The sequence below is a fragment of the Chlorocebus sabaeus genome, chromosome 18 (assembly GCF_047675955.1).
Source record: "Chlorocebus sabaeus isolate Y175 chromosome 18, mChlSab1.0.hap1, whole genome shotgun sequence".
Taxonomy (NCBI): domain Eukaryota; kingdom Metazoa; phylum Chordata; class Mammalia; order Primates; family Cercopithecidae; genus Chlorocebus; species Chlorocebus sabaeus.
In genome coordinates, this window is record NC_132921.1 from 35264941 (window position 1) to 35291644 (window position 26704).

At 43.0% G+C, this 26704-nt stretch overlaps 1 long non-coding RNA gene across 1 annotated transcript in view; it reads right to left on the reverse strand.

The window, feature by feature from the left end:
- Positions 1-717: 717 nt before the first annotated feature.
- Positions 718-26704, reverse strand: part of LOC119618466 (uncharacterized) — a 288797-nt gene continuing 262810 nt past the window's right edge. The window contains exons 4-5 of the long non-coding RNA XR_005234760.2: positions 1641-1844; positions 718-1083 (exon numbers count right to left, since the gene is read on the reverse strand). This is a non-coding gene — a long non-coding RNA (uncharacterized lncRNA). The remainder of the gene's footprint in view (positions 1084-1640; positions 1845-26704) is intronic.

The window sequence follows — 26704 nt, forward strand, 5'->3', positions numbered from 1 at the left end:
AGTAAATAAAATATACAAATATACTTTCAATGCAATATTATCTAGTATTAAAAAAGAAGGCCAGGTGTGGTGACTCACGCCTGTAACCCCAGCACTTTGGGAGGCCAAGGCGGGTGGATGACTCAAGGTCAGGAGTTTGAGACCATCCTGGCTAACACGGTGAAACCTGTCTCTACCAAAAATAAAACTATTAGCTAGGCATGGTGATGGGCGCCTGTAATCCCAGCTACTCTGGACGCCGAGGCAGGAGAATCGCTTGAACCAGGGAGGCGGAGGTTGCAGTGAGCCGAGATTACACTACTGCACTCCAGCCTGGGTGACAAGAGGGTAACTCTGTCTCAAAAAAAAACAAGAAGAAAATCATGCTGTATGTGACAACATGGGGGACTCTGGAGGACATTATGCTAAGTGAAATAAGCAGACTAGAAAAACAAATACTGCATAATCCTACTTATATTAGGTATCTAACATAGCCAAATTCATAGAAGCAGAGGGTAGAATGGTGGTTCCCACAGGCTAGGGAAAGAGAAGTGAACAACTGCTGTTCAATGGGTATAAAGTTTCAGTTATGCCAGATGAGTAAGTTCTAGGGATCTGCTGTAGAGCAATGTGCCTCTAGGTAACCAGACTGTTGTGCGCTTAAAAGATTAAGAGGGTAGATATCTTGATAAATGCTCTTACTACAAAAACAAAAACAATAAAGGGGCACAAGGAAACTTTTGGAGGTGCTGGATATGTTTATTACCTTGATTAGGGTGATAGTTTCACGGCTGTATGCATGTATCCAAACTCATCAAACTGTATACATTAAATATATGCAGTTTTTTTGTATGTCAAATGTACCTCAATAAAGCTTTTGTTTTGTTTTGTTTTGTTTTGTTTTGTTTTAGTGTGGCTGGAGGGATTTGGCCCCTGGCTGTAGTTCGCCTATTCCCAGTCTACAGTCTGAGTCCTCGGTCTCTAGCTCTGGTTTCTGTGAAGGTTGTCATTCTCCAGTCCCTGAAGGAACGACTTGCTCTTCTCCCTGAACAGGAATTCAAGGGATGCGAGGTTGCCAGTAACCTACGAGGGTGAGGTGAAGTCCTGTGAAATGTACAGATCACAGACATTATCAAAGAGTTCCTGACCAACACTTTGTACATATGAGGTGTGAACTCAACACCATGGATTAGAAAATGGCTATGACAAAGTCAGACTCCTCTGACTAAGAAATCTCTAGTAACAACAATAGCTTCTGCTTATTGAATTACTTGCTGTGCCTTAGACACAGCACCAAATACTTTCCTGCTCTATCTCAGTTCATCCTCTCACCAACCTTATCGGATAGATATTATTATTATCATCATTCTTAGATGAAAAAACTGGGGCTCAAAGAGATGAAATAACTTGCCCAAGATAACTCAGCTAGGAAGCTGTAGAGCTAAGACTCAAACCCAGGAGGACCGACTCCAGAATTTTGCCCCTACCATAGCATAACCATGTAGGATGCAAATCAACTAATGTTATAGTTAAACTACAGGCTACATATAGACTCCAGGGAGGGCTAAGTGTACTCACCTCCTGTTGCTTTGGAAACTCATGATGACAAAGATGACTGTGATGGAGGAGTGGTGTCTAAGGCTATTATAAATTATGCTTACCTATGGAAAGTCTTGGTTTGCTGGAATTACCAAGGTCCAATCAGAAAGTGCTTGTTAAAGTAATCAGAGAGGTAGAGATAGAAACAGGAATTTGAAGTTGCCTCTGAATCATTTGGCAAGGGATTGACGTATCATTTTCCAAGAACTTCTGGAGTCTTTGACTTTATACCTCTGCCTTCAACTGAGAGATGCTGCAGCTTTAATCTGAAAGAAAAAAAAATTGATTCTGCCTCTGGGTTTTATTCTGCTGGCCAAGCTATCCAGGGGCAACTTCTGATCTACATTTCTGTCTCTGCTTTGCTAAGCCTGATTAAGTTAATGAGTGTTCACTGGTTTTCAAAACTACCTCTAGCTTCTTTTAATTCCAAATCAAACTTTGTTTTGGAAATAGTCATTTCTTGTTTCTCTGGGGACTTCTGAAAGGCTTTCTCTTTTTTTGTCCTGTGAGGTTTTAGGGAAATATTTAATTTTTCTTTCCAGATTTATTTGGCTTAGCTAAAGACATCAGAGGCATGGCAAAAATGTCCACTTTTATCTGCGCCTTCCAAAGTACACTGATAGTTTGTTGAATGTTCATACCACCTTTCTGGTTTAAGATGAAGGCTAATGGAGGCAGATACTAGAAACAAGCTTCTAGGGGTCAGGACTTAAGCTCTTTGGAGTTCTACCTTATATCCTTTGAATCTGTGGCAGAAGGCTAAGGTGTCTACCTCAAGTTTGAAGTCTTGCTTTTTAAATTACAAAAAGGTGTATCTCATTTTCTCTTCCATGATGCATCTGTTTTCTCTTTGTAGGAAAATGATTTCTCCTGCTGCCTGCCTTTCTGCATCCATGTTTGAGCAGAGTTTACACTCTGGGAAGACACAGACATACCAGGTGTTTGTGACTCCATGTTACCCCGACATATCTGCCCTGTTTGAAAATTGCAGGAAAGGTAAAAACTTAGTCATACTTAAGTGGGGAAATCCCACAATGACAGATTTCTCACAGCATGAGAAGTGATGGACTAAGTCTGTCCTAGACCATTGGGTAGATCTTTGGAGTGGACATGCCTCTTCTCTCAGAGAGTTTATAGCCGTCTCCTTGGATTCTAGTCCAGGAGTCATTAAGAATGCAGGCCTCGAGATCAGATCTACCTGAAGTTACTTTATGTCCTGCCTCAGCCAGCTACCAGCTGAGTGATCTGTAATATATCTGAGCAGGGAGGTCAGGTAGGCAGTTGCATACGTGATTCTGGCTGGAGCTCAGGGAGGGGTTTGGGTGGGAGAACTATATAAAGGCATTGGTAAATGCCTGGTGTGTAAACCATAGGACTGCAGGAGTACACATGGATAGAGGGATGAATGGGGCCTAGGACTGAGCCCTGGGGTGCACCAGTACTCGACAGAGTGGTAGAAGGAGAGGGCAGTGGGTGAACTATGGCAGGAGCAGCCCAAAAGAGGAGGAGATCCTGGCGGGGGAAGTGCCAAGGAAGCCGGGGACCTTATGCTTCTAGGAGAGGCTCAGTACAAGAGATTGAAAAATGACCTTTGTATCTTGCAATGTGGGAGTTTTTGGTGACACTGACAAGACTGGTTTTGGTGACATGTGCAGCCAATGCCCTAGTAGAGTGGACTGTGGAGAGAGTGTGAAGTGGGGATGTGCAGATGATGATGACAAGTCAACTTGTCCCCAAGTTTGCTGGGAAAGGGGACTGACAACACGAGGCTGGGGGTGGAGGGGTGAGATAATGGAAGAGTGTTTGATGGTTGGCCAAAATGCCAAAGTTAGCACTAAATGCTAAAAAAGCAGTACTTACTATTATCACCTGCTTTCAGTCCTCAGAAATGCCCTCTGTATGGGAGTTTGCCTTTGAAGGAGCTCCCGGGGATCGGAAGACCCCTACACACGAGAATGAATCACTAGAGGTTAAACTTAGGCGAACTGTGAAGTTTCTCTTTGGAGGCATGGGCTTGTGCTTTTACCCGTCCTACAGACAGGGTTGCCCCTGAGAAATCTGAAAGATTCCTGAAAGCTTCTGGAATCCCCAGGTCATCTGCCCCAGTGTGGAGTCCTGCACTTTCTGGCTCATGATCCTCACTTGAAAGTTAAATTTTCTGATGATCTCTCTGCAAGCTGGGGTTGCAGAAAACCAGAGAGAGAGAGAGAGAGAGAGAGAGAGAGAGAGAGAGAGAGAAAGAGAGAGAGAGAGAGAGAGAAAGTTGAGGACGCGTGCATGATCTTTTTTAAAGAGCAGAGTAAATCTTACACAAATCTGATAATCGTCTCAGCAACTCTGGGCCTTGCCATTTACATTCCCCAACTTAGTCTCCCTTCAACATCAAGGACAAAAATAATGGCTTGTGAGGACTTAACGGCTTAGGGATGGAAAACTTAAAACTGGTCGGATTCTGCCCAAATCCTATCAGATTTTCTTGCTTCTCATAAACCTTTAATCAGCATCAATGGTATGTGAGTGTGTGGGTGTGTGTGCACTCACATACACATGCACTCTGCTCCTCTCCCCTTAGTCAACTTAAATGACAAAGCAACAGTGTGAATGGGTGATACGCACACCAACAACTGGAATTGTGGCAGAAATGGGGTCCGATATCGGCTGCCACCGGTGTGTCTGAAGGCAGAACTTACCCCTGGGTTGGGGCTAGGGATGAAATAGAGGGTGCTGGGCACCCCGACTCTCATGTGCCAAGGTCCCAAGCTCCCTGCCCACTGCCATTCAAGGCTACCCAGGCCGTAGACAAGCAGAAGCCTGTCTGAGGCCCGGAAGGCTGGGGTGCAGTTCCAGGGGAAGCAGCCTGAAATACCCATCACTAAAAATCTTGCTCCTTCTCTCCTCCCCTCTGCACATCAAAAGTAAGGAGTTCTGAGCTTCTTGGGCTTACTCTGGGGGTTCGTTGGAAGCCTTTGGAGGGTTTCTATTTTTGTCCTCGGGATAAAGGGTCGGGGGCAGGAGGGGTGAAGGGAATGGAGGAGCTTACCCAAATCTGGGAAACTCCACTTCTCCAGTTATCTTACCACTGACCCAGGGAGGTCAAGGACAGACCTTGGGATACCGCCCCTGGGTCCTCCTGAAGAAGAAAGGGATTTGCAGGAGGTGCAACAGGGGGCAGGTGGTGCTAACATTTCTGTCTCTTTGCCTGGCTGGTGAGTGTTCCAGACACTGTAAAATCTGAATATACCTGGGTTTTCTTGAAGTCTCAACACATGGAATCAAACACACACACGTGCACGCATGCACACACACACACACACACTCCCCAACATACACACATACTCCCCACCACCACAAAACACTGTAGAGCAGCATAGGGTTTTATTGAAGTCTTTCCCCTCTCTTCTTTCTTCCCTCTTGCTCCTCTTCTCTTTCCTCCTCCTCTTCCTCATTCTTCCTTCCTCCTCCTTCTCTCCCTATCCCCTTTCTCTCTTTCTTTTTAATAAAACTGAAACTGATTACATCATATACCAGGCAGCAAAACTTCACCAAATCCTTTCATAATAATACCTTATGTTTTTAACATTCTTCCTATGGCTGCTGCCTCCCTTATCTTCCTTGCTGCATCCTTTCTTTCCTCCTCAGTCCCCCACCCTTCACGCTTCTGGGCCGCCCTCGAAGGACTGTCTCCCCTTTTCTCATACAAAGAAACTTGACGTTTCCAGTTCCCCCCAGTTTCATCTTTGTTTACACAAGCAAAGAAAACCCCTTTAGCAGATACATCCCCTTTAAACTCAAACTCTTTAGAAGGTTGGGGGGTCTGTAGGGTTCAGAAGATCCTGAGGATGGATGACGGAGGCCTGGCAGTACCTGCGAAAGACTGGTGAGGGCAGCCTCTCTTTGGCTCCAGGTAATCCTGGCTCTTCAATCTTTTTTTAAGAAAAGCCACAAATCTAGATTCTTATGTAAAATCACCTACTTTAAAAATATCAGTAATAAATTTAATCATATAAAAACATCTGAGTGTGATAGATACTACATCTGTGGGCCAACTTAGCTTCTGAAAACACCATCTATGGCTGCTCTTGTGTCTGACTTCTGGCCTCGCTCGTACTAGCTGCAGTGGCTTCCATCTGCTCCCGCAGCTGCCACTTGGAATTATATTGTGACAGCAGGGTAGCTTGGGGTGACCTTCAAACCTCAGTTGCCACCAGCTACCCCCTAATTCCATGGGAAGGGTGAGGGGTAGGGGACAGAGGGAGGGTGAAAAGGAGCATCTTCTGAGTCATGTTTCGCAGGGGTGCATGAGAAGCCCAGTGTCTAGTGGAGGAGCTTCAGGCAATTGCTAATAGCAGGTGAGGCTTCCCTGCAAGGTTCTTGATTTTGTTTTATTGTGGTTGTCTGTATTTTATTTATAAAGAGAATTTTAGACGATTCAAATTGTATCTCATGGGTAGATGCTGCCTCCTCTACTGCTGGGAAGTACCAGCCCATCTGAGGGATGAACTTGGTTGGCGGGTTTCCCTACCTGGGCATGTGCATCTTAATAGGCTGCTCCTGGAGACAAGGCTCTGGGCGAGCCAGTCAGAATGTCCTCATCACTGAGAGGCTGTGTAGTCAGGTCCAGTGAAAGGTTTCATTTCTAGTGCGTCACACACTCACACAGGTCGGGGCCGGGAGTGGGTCCTCTGTGCAGGCCCCATGTCTCGTGCTCTGCCAATGAAGTCTCATTTAACACTCAGGAGAGGCCCCTGAGGTGGGCACTGTTATTAACCCAAGTTTAGAGATGAGGAAATGGAGGCAGAAAGAAGTCGGTGACTAGAACGGGCCACAGGACTAGTCAGAGGTGGGCGGAGCTGGGATTCAACTTGAGCATTTAGGGAATCCGAACTGAGTGAAGAATGACATCTTGGGCTGGGTTTACGCCAAGGGAGGCACAAAGAGCCTTCTCTCCATAATGAAGCACCCTGTTGCCACAGGCAGCCCTGTGACTCTGACTGCAATGGCCCAGGGAGTGTTTTTGGAGGTCCCTGGAGAGACTGTCCTCTGCTTCTCCCTGGAGAGGCGGGGAGAGGCTGGAGTGACCACGCTGCAGGCTCCCATGTCTCCAGCCTCACCGTGGCATCTGACACCCCAACTACACACATCAGCATGGACTTCAGGATTCCCACTTCACCACTGTGGTTGCACATTTAATTCTGGGCTAGGGTGAATTTCTTCAGAGGGGCACACTTATGCCTGGGCTGGAGTGGGTGAAATAGTTAGGACCTTCCCCAGGACACAGCCTGTCTGAATGGAGAGTTGTCCTGAGCCTCACTCTTCCAGGGCCCAGGAGCTGGGTCAGAGCTCTGGAGCTATGGGCAGAGAGTGAGGAATGGCTGCCTTCATGGTGCTTCCTACTTAGGCCCTGATTGACTACTCAATAGATAGGGCTGGTAGGGAGGGGCTGGATCAGGCTTGAAAGCTGCACTTTGTACTGGGGCCTACAGCTGAGTTGTGTTCTGTTAGGCAAATACGTGGTACTAAGATGGGCCTGTCTGAATGCAGCCTGGACAAGGCTTCATGATGATATATCAGGCATCTCTGGGGCTGGGCCACAGCTGCAGGGAGGCTCCTATTAGAACAGTAGGAGCTATCCTAACAGTTTTAGAGCTGTCCATGGTAGCAGCCATCACCTGCCCTGCTCAATTGGTTTAGGGACAAGGCTGGAGTCCCAGGGTAACATTTATGCCACTCTCTGAACCAGGGAGATGTGGATCTCAATGGTTATTGCAAGGACATGAGTACACCAGAAATGATTTTCTTGTCTTGCTGCCTCTGACCTATGCAAGTGAGGGGGGTACTCTAAAATGCCAATCTAATTGTATTGCCCATTGTATAACGCCCTCAATGGCTTTTGCTGCTCCCAGGGTAACAGCCACACTCCTCAGCATGGAAACTAAGCTCTTCCTGAGCTGACCCTGCTTATTTATCAATTCTTTTCTCTCCCTTCTCTTCCACCAATATCCTAGGCTTCGACCATTCTCTCTTCTCTCCAGATCTCTACTCATTTCTATATTATCAGCGATGGCAACTTGCCTAGCTAAAATTTCCCTTCATTCTTGTAGATAGAGGTGGCCAACTACACACTCATGGAAGTTTTTGAGAGGAGCTTCAGTTAAAGTTCTTTAGAAAGGCTCACTCAGTTGGGTGCTACATCCTTTTGCCCTTCCCCCTTTCTCCTTCCTCCTGTTTGGAAAGCAGACATAATGGCTGGAATTGCAGCAGTTATTTTGGAGTATAAAGGAAGGGCTGAGAGGATCACAGAAACTGGCTCTGATATTATCAAGTCTCTAAAAATAATGCTTACCCCTTAATACGTGAGGAAAAACTATGTTCTTAAAACTGCTTACTTTGGTCTCTTAAAACTACTTACTTATTGTAATTTCACTATTACAATAAGTGAAATTTCCAACTGATCCAACTTCCAGAAAGTATTTTTTCTACTTGAGTTAATTCACAGTGAATCGTTTACCAAAAAAGTATGATTGCTCAATCAGAGTGATGGGCTTATAATAAATAATAATTTGTAATAAATACTGGTTAATTGATTCACAGGAGTTAAGGCTTGTCCTTGGGGCAGAGGATAAGGTATGGAGAAGAGTGAATGATTTAAAGTAGGGCCAAGACAGAAGATATTTTCAGTGGAGGAATGCTGCAATTGTCTTATGCAGGGCAAAAATCTCTTCATTCCATGAACAACTCATAACCAACCAACAAAATATCTGAGATGTGTCTACAATATTGGGCATTATTTTACCAAAAAACTTCATTAAACTATAGATTATTTGTTTATCTATCTATCTGTCTATCTATCTATCTATCTATCTATCTATCTATCTATCTACCAACTAATTCGTTGCGATTTTAAGGAATTGGCTTACATGATTGTAGAGGCTGGCAAGTCTGAAACATGCAGGGCAGGCCAGCAGTTTGGAATTTTTGGCAGGAGTCCACTGATGTTGTGGTCTTGAGTTCAAATGCAGTCTGGAGGCAGAATTTCTTCCTGCTCAGAGAACTCAGTCTTTTCTCTTAAAACCTTCAAACGATTGGATGAGGCCCACCCACATTGTGAAGGGTACTATGCTCTACTCAAAGTCTACTGATTTAAATGTTAATCACGTCTGAAAAGCACCCCCACAGCAACATCTAGAATAGTGTTTAACTAAACAAATGGACACCATAGCCTACCCATGCTGACACATAAAATTAACCATCACAGGATCCATAGCTCTCAGGCAGGAAAGATATTATGATAGTGGTTTGTTTGTCATTATCAAAGCCAGGAAATGGATGCAAACACTTTAGAAATATTTTCACACCAAAGAGTAAAATTTTAAAAAGTTTTAAATGCATAGCATGAAAAGTTTACAATTAATAACCTTTTCTCACTCCTTCCTCTTCCTTTTTTTTGTTCTCTACCATTCTATAAACGCCCATCCATTTTGAATACAAGGACCTGACAAAGTTTGCCATTGAAAATAATGAATACAAATCAATGACCTAGCCTGGACACTTGTTTTCTGAGAAGGGGGCTCAGAACATAGAGGTAGATAATCAGCTGGAATGAGAATTTTAGTGCCATTGTGCCCAAGCACTTGGACCAGGCATCACTGTGTGGAGCTGACACTGCTATTGGCTGATCCAACCCCAGCTTCCCTCTCTCTAGCCAACTGCAAGCCAGAGGTGGCCATAGGCATGGGACATAGAGAGACTGAGCAATGGCTAAAGAGATTGAATGTTCTCTTGAGTTTCCAAAACAGGCTTTGCTTCCCCTTTATAAAGAAACAGATTGGTTCTTCTGGGTCCAACTAAAATGGAGAAAACGCACTGCACCCTATCTCTCCCACAAAAAAGTCATGTATCACTTAACAATGGGATACATTCTGCAAAATGCATTGTTTGGCAATTTCAGCATTGTGTGAACATCATAGAGTGTACTTACACAAAGCTAGATGGTAGAGCCTACTACACACCTAGGCTATGTGGTACAGTCTATTGCTCCTAGGCTACAAACCTGTGTAGCATTTTACTGCACTGAATACTTTAGGCAAGTGTAACTCAATGATAAGTATTTGTGTATCTAAACATAGAAAAGGTACGGTAAAATAAAGTGTTATAGTCTTATGGGACCACCTTCATATATGTGGTCCATTGCTGACTTATATGGTGCATGACTGCACAGTGAAAAACTTTGAGCAGAATACACAAAAGAACTACCTGGGGACTCTGAAAAGTAATAAATAGATGGGTAATAATAAAAGTAATAATAGATGGGTTGCAGGGGAGAGGAGGAGGGAATCAAAACTCAAGGAGTGATATGTACTATGGTGAGCTCCCCCTCTTTCCTTTTCTCCCATAGGATCTTGGCTTAGATTCTGGTGCAACACTAATTCCAGAATGGGAAACAGAAAAAGCTCCAAGAAGAACTCTCTCCTTCTCCAGTTAATGCACTGGAGAAGGAGGCCCCTGCAGGACAAAAAGTGTAAGGAAGCATTTTCCATAAATTATTCTTTCTCTTTTCTGGCCCTGCCCCAAATCTAACCCAAGCCACATTGCTGCACTCCAGTCATCATGGCAGGAATGATGACAGGGATGACCCCACAGCACCAAAAACTCTGGAAGAAAACCTTTCTCTCCGACCAGAGGAACTGGGAAAGGGGTCCTCCAGAGTCCTCTAGAGTCTGAAAAGTATACATGAGAGGGAATGCTCTTTTATTTTTCCTCTTGCCACTTTTAATATGGATATAGTCAAGATAAGTATGTGATAGCTAAAGCCTTCACTTCCTAGACAGAGCAGGAAAAAAGGAGCTCTTTGGAGGCTGAAAGTAAAGAGGAATCACAGAGAAGAAGAAACTTAAGAACTTTGGGCTGGGCATGGTGGCTCATGCCTGTAATCCCAGCACTTTGGAAGGCCAAGGATCACCTGAGATCAGGAGTTCGAGGCCAGCCTGGTCAACATGATGAAACCCCATCTCTACTAAAACTACACAAAATTAGCCAGGTGTGGCAGTGGGCACCTGTAGTCCCAGCTACTCAGGAGGCTGAGGCAGAAGAATTGCTGGAACCCAGGAGGTAGAAGTTGCAGTGATCTGACAACATGCCACTGCACTCCAGCCTGGGCAACAAAAGCAAACCTCCATCTCAAAAAAACAAAAAAACAAAAAAACAAAAAATACCCGAAAAAAAATGAAGAAATCTTTTATTAATAAATCTGTGTGTGAAGCCATGGGATTATACTGAATTTTGCATGTACGAAACTGACCCAAAGCAACAGAGCTTTGAGAAGTGACCTGCATTGTAGACCATCACCCAAGTGTAAGACTGGCTCCTAATGGTACGTATGGTAGGCGGGCCAGATAAGCACTACACACACTTAGAAAAGAAGAGTAACATTGCAACCAAAGCCCAAAGAAAGCAGGGTGGGACTTGCATTCGGAACCTAACTGGATTAATTGCCTATTTAAAAAAATTAACAACAACAACAACAATATTCTCCAAAGCATATTAACAGTTTCCAAATTCTCATAGTAAAATATTTGAGAGAGCCGGGATATAATTACTTGAGATACAAAGAACCAGGAATATATCGGTAACTCTCAAGAAAAAAATGAGGCACCACTCCCACGATGACATAGTTGTTGGAATTAGCAAATATTTAAAGCAACTATTTAATTATGCTCAAATGTTATTGAAATGAATGAAAAAATAAAAGTTGTCAGCAAATAAATAGAGACTGCAAAAATGAAACTAATGGAAATTTCATAACTGAAAATACAATAATAGAAATTTCTAAAATTAATTTGGGCCTCTTAATAAGAGAATGGAGATGATAGAAGAAAGATTCAGTGAGCATGAACAAGATAAAGTCAGAACAACACAAGAATAGAAAACCAGAGACCAATGTCCCTATGAACAAAGTTGTAAAGACTCTCAACAAAATATTAGTTAATTGAATCCAGCAATATAGAGAAATGATTCTATATTACAAATAGGTGGGGCTTATGCAGGGAATGAAAGGCTAGTTTGACATTAGAAAATCAATCAATATAATCCATAATGTAAACAGACTAAAGAAGAAAAACTGCATGATAATATCAACAGATGCAGAAAAAGCATTTGACAATATTCAACATCTGTTTATGATACAAACTCTCAGCAAACTAATAATAGAAGGGAACTTCTTTAAATGCCTTTCTGAAAAAGGTTAATGATGAATGATGAAGATTAAAGCAATGATAAAAGACTGATTTCCCACAAAGATTAAGAATAAGGAAATGACGTCCATTAACACCAGTCCTCTTCAATATTTTACTGAAAGATCTAGCTAGTGCAATAAGGCAAGAAAAAGAAACAAAATTCATACAGACCAGAAAAGAAGAAAGAAAATGGTTATTATTTTTAGATGACCTAATTGCCTACATAGAAAATCTCAAGGAATACACAAAAAGTCTCTGAAACTGAGTGAGTTTAGCAGGGCCACAGCCAATATGCAAAAATCCCCAAACAAAGAAGCACAGTTTTAGAAAACAGCAATGAACAGTTGGAAACAAAAAAAAAAGTTTAAGTATAATTTACAGTATCTCCAAAAAAAGAAAGAGATAGGTACAAATCTAACAAATTATGTGTAAGATGTTCTCAAGGAATGCTCAAAATGGCAGACTTTGATGAAAGAAAGAAAATACTTAAATTACTGGAGAGATATGCCAAGTTCATGGTTTGGAAAACTCAGTATTGTTTAAAATGTCAATTTCTCCCAAATTAATACATAGGTTTAACACAATTTCAATATAAATACCAGAATAACTTTTTTTGGTAGATATCCCATAGCTGAGTATAAAATTTATGTGGAAAGGCAAAGGAACTAGCATAGCCAAAACAATTTTGAAAAAAAGCAAAGATGAAGGATTTGCAGTATCTAATTTTAAGACTTACGATAGAGCTTCAATAATTATGACGATGTGTTTTTTGAGTCAAAACAGAGACATAGGTCAGTAAGACTGAATAGAAAGTATAGAAACACATCCATACAGATATCATCGATAAATTGTTGACACAGGTGTGTAATTCAATGGAAGGTAAATTGTCTTTCCAACAAATGATGGTGGGAAAATTGGACATCCATATGCACAAAACTGAACTGTGACCAATACCTCACACCTTATACAAAAATAAACTCATAATAGATCATATATGAAAATGTAAGATATAAAACTATAAAGTTTTTAGAAAGAAATGGGAGAAAAAAATCTTTGTGACTTTGGGTTAGGCAGCTAGTTCTTAGATACAACACGAAAAGCATAACCCATAAAACAATAAGTTAGTGAATTTATTTTAATAAATGTTTTTTATTTTGCTCTGTGAAAGACATTGTTAAAGGAATGAAAAGCAAAGACTAAGAGAAAATATTTCCAAATCACTTACCTGGCAGAATATATACTGTGTTTTCAAAATGTGACAATTAGAAAGAAACAACCTAATTAAAAATAAGCAAAAGTTTTGAACAGACCATTCACCAAAGAAGATATACAGGTGGGAAATAAGCACATGAAAATATGCTAAACATCACTTATCATTAAATAAATAGAGTAAAGCCACGAGATAGCATTATAAATCTATTTGAATGGCTAAAGTATATTTAAAAAACTCGACAATACCAAGTGTCAGTGTCTTAGTCCATTTTTTGTTGCTTATAACAGAATACCTGAAACTAGGTAATTTATAAAGAAAAGGAATTTATTTCTTACAGTTATGGAGGCTGAGAAGTCCTAGATTGAGGAACTGCATCTGGTGAGCGCCTTTTTGCCTGTGAGGTCTCTCTGCAGAGTCCTGAGGCAGTGCAGGGCATCACATGGTGAGGGGGCTGAGCATGCTAGTTCAGGTCTCTCTTCTTCTTCTTATAAAGTGTTATGGTTAGGCTTTGTGACCCTGGCCAAATCTCATCTTGAACTGTAATCCCCCTAAACCCTGTGTGTCAAGGGAGAGACCAGGTGGAGGTAATTGAATCACGGGAGCAGTTTTCCCCATTCTGTTCTCATTATAGTGAGTGAGTTCTCACAAAATCTGATGGTTTTATAAGGGGCTCTTCCCCCTTTGCTCGGCACTTCTCCTTCCTGCCACCTGTGAAGAAGCTGCCTTGCCTTCTCTTTGCCTTCCACCATGATTGTAAGATTCCTGAGGCCTCCCCAGCCATGCTGAACTATGCGTCAATTAAATCTCTTTCTTTTATAAATTTCCCAGTTGTGGGCAGTTCTGTACGGCATTATGAATAGGGACTAATACATAAAGTCACAAGTCCCACTACTGTGATAACTATTTAATATTAACCCATTAATCCACTAATGCATGTATAGTTTAGTCTATTCATGAGGGCGGAGCTCTCAATACTGCCACATTGGGGATTAAATTTCAACATGAATTTTGGAGGAGAGAAATATGTAAATCACAGCAGCCAGTGAGTAGACAGAACATTTGGAACTCTTATGCCATTGCTGGAGGGAATGTAAAATGGTACAGTCCCTCTGAAAAAAACAGTTTGGCACTTGTTAGATGTACTCGAATCATATGACCTACCAATGCCACTCCTAGGTATTATCCTAGAGAAATGAAAACTATTGTTCACACAAACATCTGCATGTGAATGTTACAACATTGCTATTCATAATTGCCCCAACAGGAAACAACCCATGTGTCCTTCAACAGGTGAGTGCATAAATAAACCATGGTACATCCATACAATGAAATACTATTTGGCAATGAACAAACAGGAATGAACCAGTAATATGTGCAACAACTTGAATGAATCTGAGAGGCATTATGCTGAGCGAAAAGAGCCAGATTTCAATTGTTACCTCCTGTTTGATTCCACTTATATGATACTCAGGAAGTGACAAAACTATAGGGCAGGAAAACATATCAGTAGTTGTCAGGACTTAGGGCTGGGGGAAGATTTAACTACAAAGAACCAGCACAAGGGAATTTTGCGGGGTAAGTGAACTATTTGATTTTGATGGTGGTTGCACAATTCTATGTCTTTGTCAAAGCTCATGGAACTGTTGAATGACCATAAAAGTGTATTTTGCTCTTTGAAAACAAATTATAAAAATTGACCAATTTGGTTGTTGTTGTCCCTTGCCTTTGTTCCTTTGCCATTCCCTCTTTATCCTGGCTGGGATGTGGATGTAATGGTTGGATGTGCAGCTGCCATCTGGTGGCTGAAAGGAGAAACTGAGGATAAAGCCAACAGGCTAAGGCTGGTGGAGAGGAAATGCAGAGAGAACCCGAGTCCCCCACTGCATTGCCCTGCATATTCCTCCTGACTAGAGGCTTACCAAGGGTGAAAGATTATCCATACCACAGGCAGGCAATGAGGGGCTGCACTGCCTGTACAGAATTTAAAATAATAATAGAACTGACTAGAAGTCAGTCTGCTTTTGATTATCACCACCTGCAGGCAGTTCTTTTTTTTTTTTTTTTTTTTTTTGAGACGGAGTCTCGCTCTGTCGCCCAGGCTGGAGTGCAGTGGCCAGATCTCAGCTCACTGAAAGCTCTGCCTCCTGGGTTCATGCCATTCTCCTACCTCAGCCTCCTGAGTAGCTGGGACTACAGGCGCCCGCCACCTCGCCTGGCTAGTTTTTTGTATTTTTTTAGTAGAGATGGGGTTTCACTGTGTTAGCCAGGATGGTCTCGATCTCCTGACCTCGTGATCCGCCTGTCTTGGCCTCCCAAAGTGCTGGGATTACAGGCTTCAGCCACCGCGCCTGGCCAACAGTTCTAAGTAATGTCAGCAATAAGATGCTTCTCCTCACCCAAGTAAATCTTTTGTAAGTCTAAGTTCTAAACAATTGCTCCAGTGACTGGAGTTTTAATAGCTTGTGTATAAATTACATCTAGCCACCTACAGCACACATGTAGACTGAACTACATGTGTTTGTTTCAAGAATAAACTAAAGAAGCTTCTCCTAGATTCATATTCACTGGGGTATGTATTTTTGTTTTGCTTTTTGTTTTTTGTATTTTTAGTAGAGACGGGGTTTTGCCATGTTGGTCACGCTGGTCTCAAACCCCGAACCTCTAGTGATTAGCCTGCCTCGGCCTCACAAAGTCCTGGGATTACAGGTGTGAACCACAGCATCGGGCTGAGGCATGGTTTTAAAATGATCATTCTAGCCATTCTGTTTCATTTTCTTAAATTTAAACACAAATTTAAAAACTCTGCATGGTCATATTGAATGAGAGAATTGAAGTAATTCAGGTTTGGATTCTCCACTTTTACAGTCATTGTGCCATCGTTGTTTATTTTGAATCTATAATTTAAACACAGGGATATGTAGTGCTACAGTGCTTCGTGGCATGGACCACAGCCAAAACAAAATGAGATGATCATGAGCCTTTGTGAAAGTCCTGGGGGTTCTCTGAATTAACTTACATGCTAAATATAATGTGCATTTAAATATATGAAAAAAATGCAAATTTGAAACTTATTGCTACAAATATTGTTGTTGTAAAGTTTTTAACCAATGATTTCTTGCAGTTGTCATATATGCTAGGTAGGCAATTGCTTCTGATTACTTTATTTTTATTTTTTATTTTTATTTTTGAGACAGAGTCTCAGTCTGTCACCCAGGCTGGAGTTCAGTGGCACGACCTCGGCTCACTGCAATCTCTGCCTCCTGGGTTCAAGCGATTCTCATGCCTTAGCCTCCTGAGTAGCTGAGATTACAGGCATGTGCCACCAGGCCTGGCTGATTTTTTTTTTTTTTTTTTTTTTGTATTTTTAGTAGAGACGGGATTTCACCATGCTGGCCAGGCTGGTCTCAAACTGCTGACCTCAAGTGATCTGCCCACATCCCTCTCCCAAAGTGCTGGGTGTGAGCCACTGCACTGGCCTGCTTCTGACTTGTTGTGAGACATACAAGAAGACCCATTAAACAGGTATTCTATTAACTTGCTGCTGAACCAAAGCCCATAATGATGCCCCAGTTTCTTGCTTTCATGGATGGGTTTACAGGCCTTGGGGAGTGGGGAGGTAAATACAACACAAAAATAAAATCCCATACGTGACTCCACACGATCAAAACTTTGATTTCATTTGAATGCATCCTATAGCACTGCAGGGTATGCATGCTCTGTCTTGTTGAGGCATGGCTGCATGTACTTGTCTTGTATTTAGTTTGCCTTTGCAGATGGCAAACATTAATGGTAGGAAGGATTTCTATGTAAGGATCTTGATCTTTATGATGATTAATGTTGAAAACAGAATTCTAAAATGGAAAAATTCAGTTTACTTTTTAGGAGAGTTGATTTTTATCTCACAATGCTGGAAACAGAGTGACCTGCCAGAGCTTCCCCTAGAGAACGGGGCAGGTGGTGACATTGAGCTGTGTGGTCCAGTGTCAGGCTAGCTTCTTATGACTTAGGAGGAACTGGGTGGTCCTAGCCACATCCTCTGCCTCCTCTCTGAGGTTGTTATTGCTGTTGAAGTCAGGCTGGCCTCTTTCCTTTTTCCCTTCTCTTTTTTTTCAGTAATATTCACTGCTTTTCCTCTCCATGTTGGTGACCAGGCTAGTACCAGGACATGACAGCACATCAGAACAGCCTCTGACTTTTCAGAGCCTACATTCTAATGGGAAGAGAGAAATGAAGCAAATATTTCTAAGAATCACTGTATACGTATTAGCTGTGCTGAGGGTTGTGAAGGGAAGTTATACAGAGCTGGGAGAGATAAAGCTCCTGGCCTAATCTAGGGGTTTGGCGAAGCTTATCATGAGGAGCAGAGATCCTCATGTGGCCAGGCAGCTCTTACTGTTCTCCTCCTTCAGAAATTACTGCAGTATCCCCCAGTTTGCTTAGGGGAGTTTAAGTAGACTCTATCCCTTGCAGTCAAGGACAAAGGTTAAAAAACCAAGCAAAAACTCTCCTTACTTCAAATGAATCCAAATCTAATGGAGAAATTCCAGGCACCAGGAAGGGGCATAGTAGGGGATGTTTTTGAGAGGGAGGGGGCCAGTTCATTGTTTTTCAGATAATATTGCGACATCTAAGGCTGTCTCTGAGTAAGGAGGTGCTGTGAAATTCGCGCAGTAGAGCAGTGGCTCCTTTGGTTGGCAGGAGGGCTGCCCATGGTGGAGGAGAGCCTTCCTGCAGTTTTCTGGCCCAGAAAAAAATGATGGCATTAATTCCAGGCCTGGGGAAGAAAGGAAAGCCCTGGAGCCTAGGCGCAGCCCTCTGGTTTTCCTGGGAGTTTCCCTGTGTTAAAATGCATTGGCTGTGAGTCAACATTTCCCTCGCAGTGGGGGGCTCTGTGCCTGAGTTCCTTGGCCTCATTTCCTTACCAGGACCCGGATGACTTACAGGCAGCCGTGAATGACAACCCCGAAAATAAGGGAGGGATGTTGGCAGGGGGAAAACAGCCCTGACTTGGCAACAAAGCTCTTTGCTTTGGGGCCTTGTGAATAGCATCCAGCCTCATCCAGAAAGTGCATCTAGAAAGTGCATCTCTGGGTGGGTGCAGGAGTGCAGTTTGCAGGTCCCAGGCAAAGTGGAGCTGGTGGAAGAGGCCATGAAAGCAGAGGGAGGCTCACACCATCCATGAGGAAGCGCGAGACTAGCCAATGTGTCCTGGAGGACTTTGAAGTGTGCATTGACAGTTCTCTATCCCTCAGGACTGATGGGTAGCCAGGACACCACCTCACAGTCTACTCTGCACATGAGCTTCTCTGAATTTACTCTGATCCCTGGGCTGGGAATTTGAAGAGTTGGGTCCTACTTCCAACTCTATGTCCATCTGCTGTGTGACCCTGAGCTCTCTAAGCCTCAGTCCCTTCACAGAAAAACAGAGGGTCAGGCCCAAGAAGTCAAAGGTCTCTTCCAGCTCTATTGAGATCTTACTGGAAGTTCTTTCTTCTTATGCATTTTAACCACCATTGACTCACCTTCATCTGTGTCTTTATGATATCACACACGAGGTGGAAAACAAGCCTACTTGCTATGTGGTTGGCAGGCTTCCACGGATGAGTTAGCTCTACATTTTGGGGTAGTTTATGAACATAGATTCAGAATCTTCTTTCTACCCCCTCATATGAAAACCAAAATTATAACTTAGCGTCACAAGAGCCATCAGCCAGGTGGGCAGAATTTGCTAAACCATGGGGAAATGTAGTTGGGAACAAAGAGTTCTATTCAGATTGGATTCTGTGACAGTTTGCTAAAAGCTTGTGAGATCTCCTCAGTTTCAATATTTTTTGTGACATTTCGAAAATGTCGTTTTTAAACTTTTTATTTTCATAGAGCCCAAATAAACTAAAATGTTGTAAAGATAGTATGGAGGTATACCTTCACCCAATTTTATCCAGTTTTTACCTAATGTTAACATCCTATGTAACTATAGTACATTTATCAAAACTGAGAAATTAACATTTATGCAATACGATTAACTACACTATGATCTTTATTTGGATTTCCCTAATTTTTCCACAAATAATCTTTTTCAGTCCTGAGATCCAACCAGGATACCATTTGTACCTTTAGTTGTCCTGTCTCCATAGTGTCCTCTGACCTGTGACAGTTCCTGTCTTTTAGTTTTCTCCTCCATGATCTTGACACTTTTGAATAATTCTGGTCAAGTATTTTGAAGAATGTCCCTCAGCTTGGATTTGTCTGATATTTCCTCGTGATTAGACTGAGGTTTTGAACTCAGAGGAAGAATGCCACAGAAATGAAGTACTCTTTCATCTTATGAGGTCAAGGGTACATGATATCAACATGACTTGTCACTGGTGATATTCACTTTGATCACTTCGTGAAGGTTTTTCCATTGTAAAGTTATTAGTGTCCCTTTTCCTTTGTTAGAAGTGAGTATAAGTATTTTTATGCTCTATATTTGTGCGGGGATATTATTTCCAAGTTCAGGCCCTAGTCAAAAAAGTCCTCCTGTCCCAATTAATATGATTCTCTGAGATTAAAATGTAATGCTTATAAAAGTGCTTTTGGTGGTACTGAGGGGGTATCAGCAGGTTAAATAAAAGTAGGTCTCTAGCTGAGGTTTTGGGTAAGTCAGACAGTGGGCTGGGGACAGCAGAAGGTGAGGAGGAAGCAGCAGGAGGACAGAGTGGGTGATTGATACAGGACAACTGTACCTGGCTGGCACAGAGTAGCAGGCTTCACAGGGAGCTAGAAGAGTGGCAGGTTAAATGCAACCTGTGGCAAATTAGGGGAAGAGGGAATGCTATGTGAATGGATATTCTCCCACACAATTTCTCACCTAATTCCATGAGGCACTCACTCAGGTTAGGGATGTGGTCTGTGACCATGAAATGGAGGTTGACTGATTGGCCTGCATGGCTCTCAGACGCGTGCCTTTGACCTCTAGGTTCAGCATCATGGCCCTAGATAGATGAGAACCCCATTTGGGCAACCATCAAACTGCAAGGGGTCTGCTTAGGGGGATATGCATGTCTGGCCATGCTTGCCTGGCGTCTAGGAATATCAGCACTTGCCATTGGTCAGAAGGTAATTTCACATCCTCAGCAAGCAAGAGGCCTGGGGACATCAAGTTGTCCCAATGCCTGCTGGGTGTGAGTTTGTAGAATAATTTTTGGGGGGCTCATCCTGGTATTGCCCCACTCTGTTAATCAGGGACAAGTCATCAAGCTATTTTTTCAAGGCTTTGGGTCACTTTTGCAGCCTTCTTCAAGTCACAATGACTTTTAACAGGCAACATCTGACAGTGTGGGAGCCCCTCGCAGCCCTGGGTGAAATTATGATAACAAGAGAAAAAAGCTATTACTGCCACCATGCTTTCATTATGCAAATTATATTAAGATAGGCTGTGTGGATCGCCCCTGGCTATGCTATAATCTCCATGCAGTGATTATAATGTGTCAAACTTAGTCATTTTGATTATGACATGTTAATTACATGCCATCCTCATGTAGACATGAATATTACTCCCAGTCAGACAAAACACAAATTGGGGCCATTGTTAGTGGGTTAGTTGTGTGTATGTGTCTTAACTTTTTTTATTAAATGGATTAAAAGATTTAACAGATATGTAATATTGCAAACTAATTAAATACCAGCCAGGTCCTCTGTGTTCCAGTGGGTGGAGAGAGGGGATGAGACTCACTTGGGCTGCTTGGGTTGCATTTTTGTGCTCTGGGCACTGTTGGCAAAACAGGGTTTCCTGGGAAACAAGAAGCTGGGGTTGCTGGAGATGGAGGTGGCAGGGGGTGTGAGCTGGGGTGGGAGGGAGTGGGTAAAAGATTGGTAGGGTGGGATGTGAAGGAGCATCTGAAAGTTCCAGGCCCGATGTAGATTGGGAGAGTGGAGAAGAGTGATAGGGAGCCAGAAGGGCCCCTGCCAATCCTGAAGCCCACCTCTCCTTTCATAGAGCGGGAGACTCAGGACCCAGAGAGGTGAAGGAACTTGTCTAGGATCACCTAGCTTGTCTGAGAAGGAGCTCTGACACTGCAGTGCATGACATCACTGTGACTTAAGACTGCCATTTCCCTGTGGCAGTGGAAGAGTTGACCTAAACTTAATGGAAACCCACATGACACTTCCAGGGGATCACTGAGAGTGGGCTCATTGATCCATACATTCATGGATCAGTCACGTCCATACTTCTTAACTTGACATCCATGGTCTTCCATAATCAGGCTTGATTCTATCAGTTTTGGGGGTTGTCTGCTAGTCCTGTCTACCATAACTCTTTTACTTCTATAAGAATGTTCTCTACTGCATTGTCCTCCAAATGTACCTTGAATCTTTATTCCTTTGGGCTTAGACAAAATCTGAAATAATAATAAGACCTGGTATTTATCTAGTATAGTTTTATAGGTATTTATTTACTATGTTCCAGGCACCATCCCCTCAAAATTTATTTGTATTAATTCATTTTGCTTCACAGCAATGTTGTCTAATATGTTTTATTCATATTCTCCTATAACAGATGAGAAAACTGAGGGACAGAGAGCTTGATCCAGGCAGTCTGCTTCTGGAACCCGCACTTCTAATTGTTAGAATATGCTGCCTTTCTGGATTGATGTTTTCTTTCAAATGTATTCGTCTTTCAAGACCCATACCACATTGTTTCTTCCCCAGAAAGCTTTCCCTGCCATAGGAGATTGTATTATTATTCTCAGATACTTTCTGTCCTTTCCTGAGGAGAATTATATCTCCCTGTTCCATCAATGGTTGGCTTGGGCATGTGACTTGCTTTGGTCATAACATGAGTGGAATGACACTCAGTGTGGATCTCATTCAATGAACTGTGAGGGGACATGACAAGTATCACAATCCAAGGAGAAGCTTTACCAACTGGTTTTCTCTTTTCTCTCTACCATGACACATAGAAATGTCCTAGATAGAGACTGCTCCATCAGCCTGGGTTCAAACGAAAATGATGGAACAGAGCACAACTGGTTCATGTGCAGTGAGCTGGAAATCAATCTGATATAGACTGTTGCTGTTATGAGCCACAGACAGTTTGGGGTCATTGGTTACTGCAGCATAACCTAGCCTATTCTGACTGATACACCTGCTCTTGTATCCCCATAGATCCCTTGCCCTAGCACTCACTCTGTCCCTCCTGGAAGTTCCTGACTTACATGATTTGTTAACTTATCGTATCTTTCTTTTTCTTCCCTACAGTCTTGTCAATGCCTCCAGGGTAAGCTACATGCCTTACACTTGTTTGCTTCCCCACTCCTTCCCCACACTTAGAGCAGTCTAGGCACGTGGTAGGCTCTTAGTATGTGAGTAACTATTGAGTTCTTGATAATTTTTTTTTTTTTAATGAAGGAGAACATTTCACAGAGATCCCATGGGACCAGGCCACGTGTTCTGGTGACCCTTTTCCTACTTCTCCTTATTGCTTTCTTTAACCAATCTTCTCTCAAAACCATCCTCTGTGCTTTCCTCCCTTTGTCCATGTGCTGGAGACCTGGAAGAATAGTGAGGAGTCTTGCCTCACTATAGGTCTTCTCAGAGCTGTGTGTGTGTGTATGTGTGTGTGTGTGTGTGTGTGATCAAAGAGCAAAGAGCCCAGGCACCAATCCCATTCCTAAGTCCCCCATCTTCCTCCATGGCACCCCATCCAGGTCTAGATCCAGCCTTAACACCTTGGGTCCTTGCTGCCTCACCTCCAAACATTGGGGGCTGAGTCAGAGTAGCTCTCCAAGTTCCTTTCGGTCCTAAGATCCCTGAGTCCGGGCTTGTGTTTATAGCAGAGTGATAACTAGTGAGGAGAGGGAATGGGGTTGATATCTCTGCCACCTTCCTAGGGTGTAGATTTGAGGAAGAACTCCCATCAGGCATGCAAATGCCAGCTCTACACTTTCTTCAATTTTGCACCCTAGGAGCCTCACTCACCTCACCTAGTCACCCTAAATAAAACAGGATAATAGGAAATTGAGTCTGAATTGAGGGATGAAGCTAGGCTCTCCTGTCCAAACTCCTCCCCCAGCACTGTGGCGAGTGACTGGCCACTTACTTCGACTCAACTTGTTTGGCTGACGCTGGTTTAAGAGTCTGCAGCCCCCTATGAGAATGCAAACATTCCAGGACTTACCTGTAGTCGCCAACAGCCAGCACCATGGAGTGTTGGCGACCAAGGGTTTTGAGTAATAGGGCACAATCTTAGGCTCCTTAGAGGAGTTCTGTGGGATAAGAGAGATTCTGAAAGGTAGAGGTATTGCAAAGAACAAATATGATGACTTAGCAATTGTGGGCCAGGCTTGGAGTCCAGGTCATTGGCCACCTCTCTCCAGTATAGATTTCCAAGGGATACATCCGGATCTAGAGAGAGAGAACAGAAGGCGGATCTCGCACAGCTACTGGGAGAACTCTTGACCCTAACAGCAGGCCGCTTCTGGCCCCTGGGATGGTGATTTCTCAGTGTGCCACAGCCACTGGGAGTTAAACTTTCTGGGGGCAGGCACTCGCTCCACTCTTTCTGAGCTGTGCCTTCAGTGACTGACTCAGTCTTCTGCACTCAGACCAAGAGGTCTGACCAGAGGGCCCCCTCAGGAGCCCCCACACATCCACTTGTCTTATCAAGTTGAGACAGGGAAAGGAGAAGGAGAGAAAAGTTAATTTAAGGGGAGAAATTATCTCCGTTCTCTGCTAATGGAACCTGTAAATTAGGGCATTTAATTACCAAAGACAATTTGTTCATTTTGGATGCTAATATTTACATTAGCAACTGCTTTGAAAGCATGAAATCTGATGAATTGGCAAAACACTTTTACTCCTTTTCCCCAAATTAATCAAATGAGCTGTGATCAGGCTATTTATAAGTCTAGTTAAGTATATCTCCCGAGTGATTTTTCCTTCCACCTCCTTCACATTTTGTGAGCTCTCACAGCTATTCAGCTTCTCACCTAGATACTTGGTACCAGAGGATCTCAGTGGGAAGGTGCTTGATCTATTTCTATATTTAATGACACATTTCATCATAGTGGAACAGAGCATTGTACCACCTTTGTTGAAATTATATTTCAGTGATAATCCCTTCCATTTGTATAACCCCTGGTGACTTCAAAAGTGCTCTTACAGAGAAGAGCTCACCTCCCATGCCTGCTGGCAAAAGTTTCAGACTCAGATGCTGACGGCTGACAGGTTTAGATGGGGCTCTTGCCCTAAAAAAGCCCAGATCTATAAGAAAACATTAATTTGGGAGAGAAAGATGCCAATGAATGGACCCAGAATGGACACCTAAGACCATCTTCAGAGCAAGGACTCTCCAGAAGCCACCACCTCCTGGTGCTAGCCATTCTGATCTCAGATGAGCCTCTTGCTCTTGCAATTGACCTTGATGGTAATCTGCCCTATTCTGACAACTACCCACTCTCACTCAAATTCTCAAGGGATCTCTCTTCCTCCGTCTAGTGGCATTGTGGCAGGTGATAGAGATATCAGCCCCATTCCTCCTTCTCACTTGTTATTCCTCTGCTATAAACATGAGCCTGGACTCATGGATTTTAGGGCTGGGAGGAACCTGGAGAGCTCCTCTTGCTCAACCCCCTGACATCTGGAGATGAGGCAGTGAAGGCCTAAGATGTTAAGACATTTGTTAATTTCCTACATCTGAATGGGGCTGGGGGAAGGAGTCTGAGCTGTGGTGTCTGGCTGGCAGGAATATTACTAGCTCCCTTCACAAAGATAAGCCTGTATCCTGTGAGATGAGCATAGGGAAAGGATGTCTATGCAGAGAGGGTGGCTGAGGCTTATTCTATGCTGTGGTCTGAATGTTTATGTCTCCTCAAAATTCGTATGTTGAAATCCTAACCCCCAAGGGGATAGTGTTAGAAAGTGGGGTCTTTGGGAGGCCATTAGGTCATGATGGTAGAGCCCATGAATGAGATTCATGCCCTATAAAAGAGGCCCCAAAGAGTTCATTCACCTCTTCTGCCATGTAAGAACACAGCAAAAAGACTACCATCAATGAATCAGGAAATCAACACCACATTTGCTGGCACCTTGGTCTTGGACTTCCCAACCACCGGAATTGTGAGAAATAAATTTCTGTTGTTTATAAGTCAATCACCCATTTTAAAGTATTTTTGTTATTGCAGCCTGAGCAGACTAAGACATTCCGCAAGGTTCACTTCCTCCTGGGAATCTTTCACTATAATTAACTATAATTACTGCTGCCACCATCATGTTTCCCTTTTTATGCTTTGTCCCTAATTTGGTCATAAAAATCTCCTCTTAATTCCAGCTGAGTTCAGCTGAAGTATTTAGATGAGATTTTATCAAAGGTGTGGGGATAGCAACAGGGAAAGAAAGAAACAGGAATGAGATCATTCAAATAAGACTTGGCTCGTTCATCTTCAATTGGGATCTCCTAAAGAGGGTCCTCTGCTGTCCCCTCAGCCACCTCAATGGTACAGAAGCTATCTTTAACCTCTGTCATCTGGACGCTCCTTTGAGCACACCTAGATTCCTCTAATTTTACATCTAGAAGAGAAAGAATCTCAGCCATGATGTTAGGAGCTTGCCCTCTGCCTTAGAAATGGTCAATCTGTATTAAGTATTAATTCCAACCTCTTTGTAATGTGCCTTTCTGAATTTCAGAGTCTGGAAATCTAAAAGCTACTGACTCCCTGGCAGCTAGGGTTCTGGTTGAGAATGGAATTCTGTCCACTAAATATACTTGTGTGAGATTTGGAAGGTGGGACTAATGCCAGGGCAATTTTCCTGAGGGTTTGCCTAATGGCATGGACACCTTAGGCTGCTGAGCAGAGCTGCAGGTGCAAACACTAAGCTCTGAGGATATTGAAGGGAGCTGCGGTGAAAGCAGCAATGGCCTCCCCAGATTGTATATTACATCACTAAGTCCACTGGGGCCTCCTGATTCCCACCTTTCATGGTTGGTCAGTTGGGCATAGTGCATGCTCAGAATATCATTCCCAGAGATCCAGCCTAAAGGAGGCTCTTTCAGCCCTTTCACTAATTTTCTAAGCACCATTTTCTCATATTAAATCATTTTCTGCATAACACAAATTAAATGACTTGTTTCCTGCATGAAGAACTCTGGCTGATACTCTCATTTATTTGACTAGCCTGCTTTCCTGTCTCAGGTCACTTGTCTCCTTGTATCTAGTTAAAGAAAATGTCATCTTCAGAAGAGCACCTCTTCCATCTATAGGGTTTGCTTTACTTAATCTGAAATAGCAGCAAAAATCAGCAGTGGGTGGGTTCTTCCATGCAGGGTTTCTGTTCCTTCTTGCCCAACTCTAATTCTTCAGAGATGTGCACACAATGTTAAAGGCCCAGCAGCCTCACTGTGCTAAGAGAGATCTTCTGGGCCCCAGGGTCTTTCCTGTTCAGACAGCTGAGGTCCTAAAAAGGCATCAAGTTTAAAGCTGCTATATGGGCTGGGCCCCCACAGCCTTAATGGGATAAGCCCCCATAAATAATGCCAATGAAAAACAAAGAGGCTAGCTTTGATAAGCTTCCTAGAAGCCTAAGGCCTGAGCAGAATTTTCAGGAAGACGGAAGAAATAGAGGTTAAAGGGTGTTATCGCTCTGAGATATGAGAGGGCAGAAATGAGCCACTGTGACCATCCAATTCCTTACAGCATGTCTG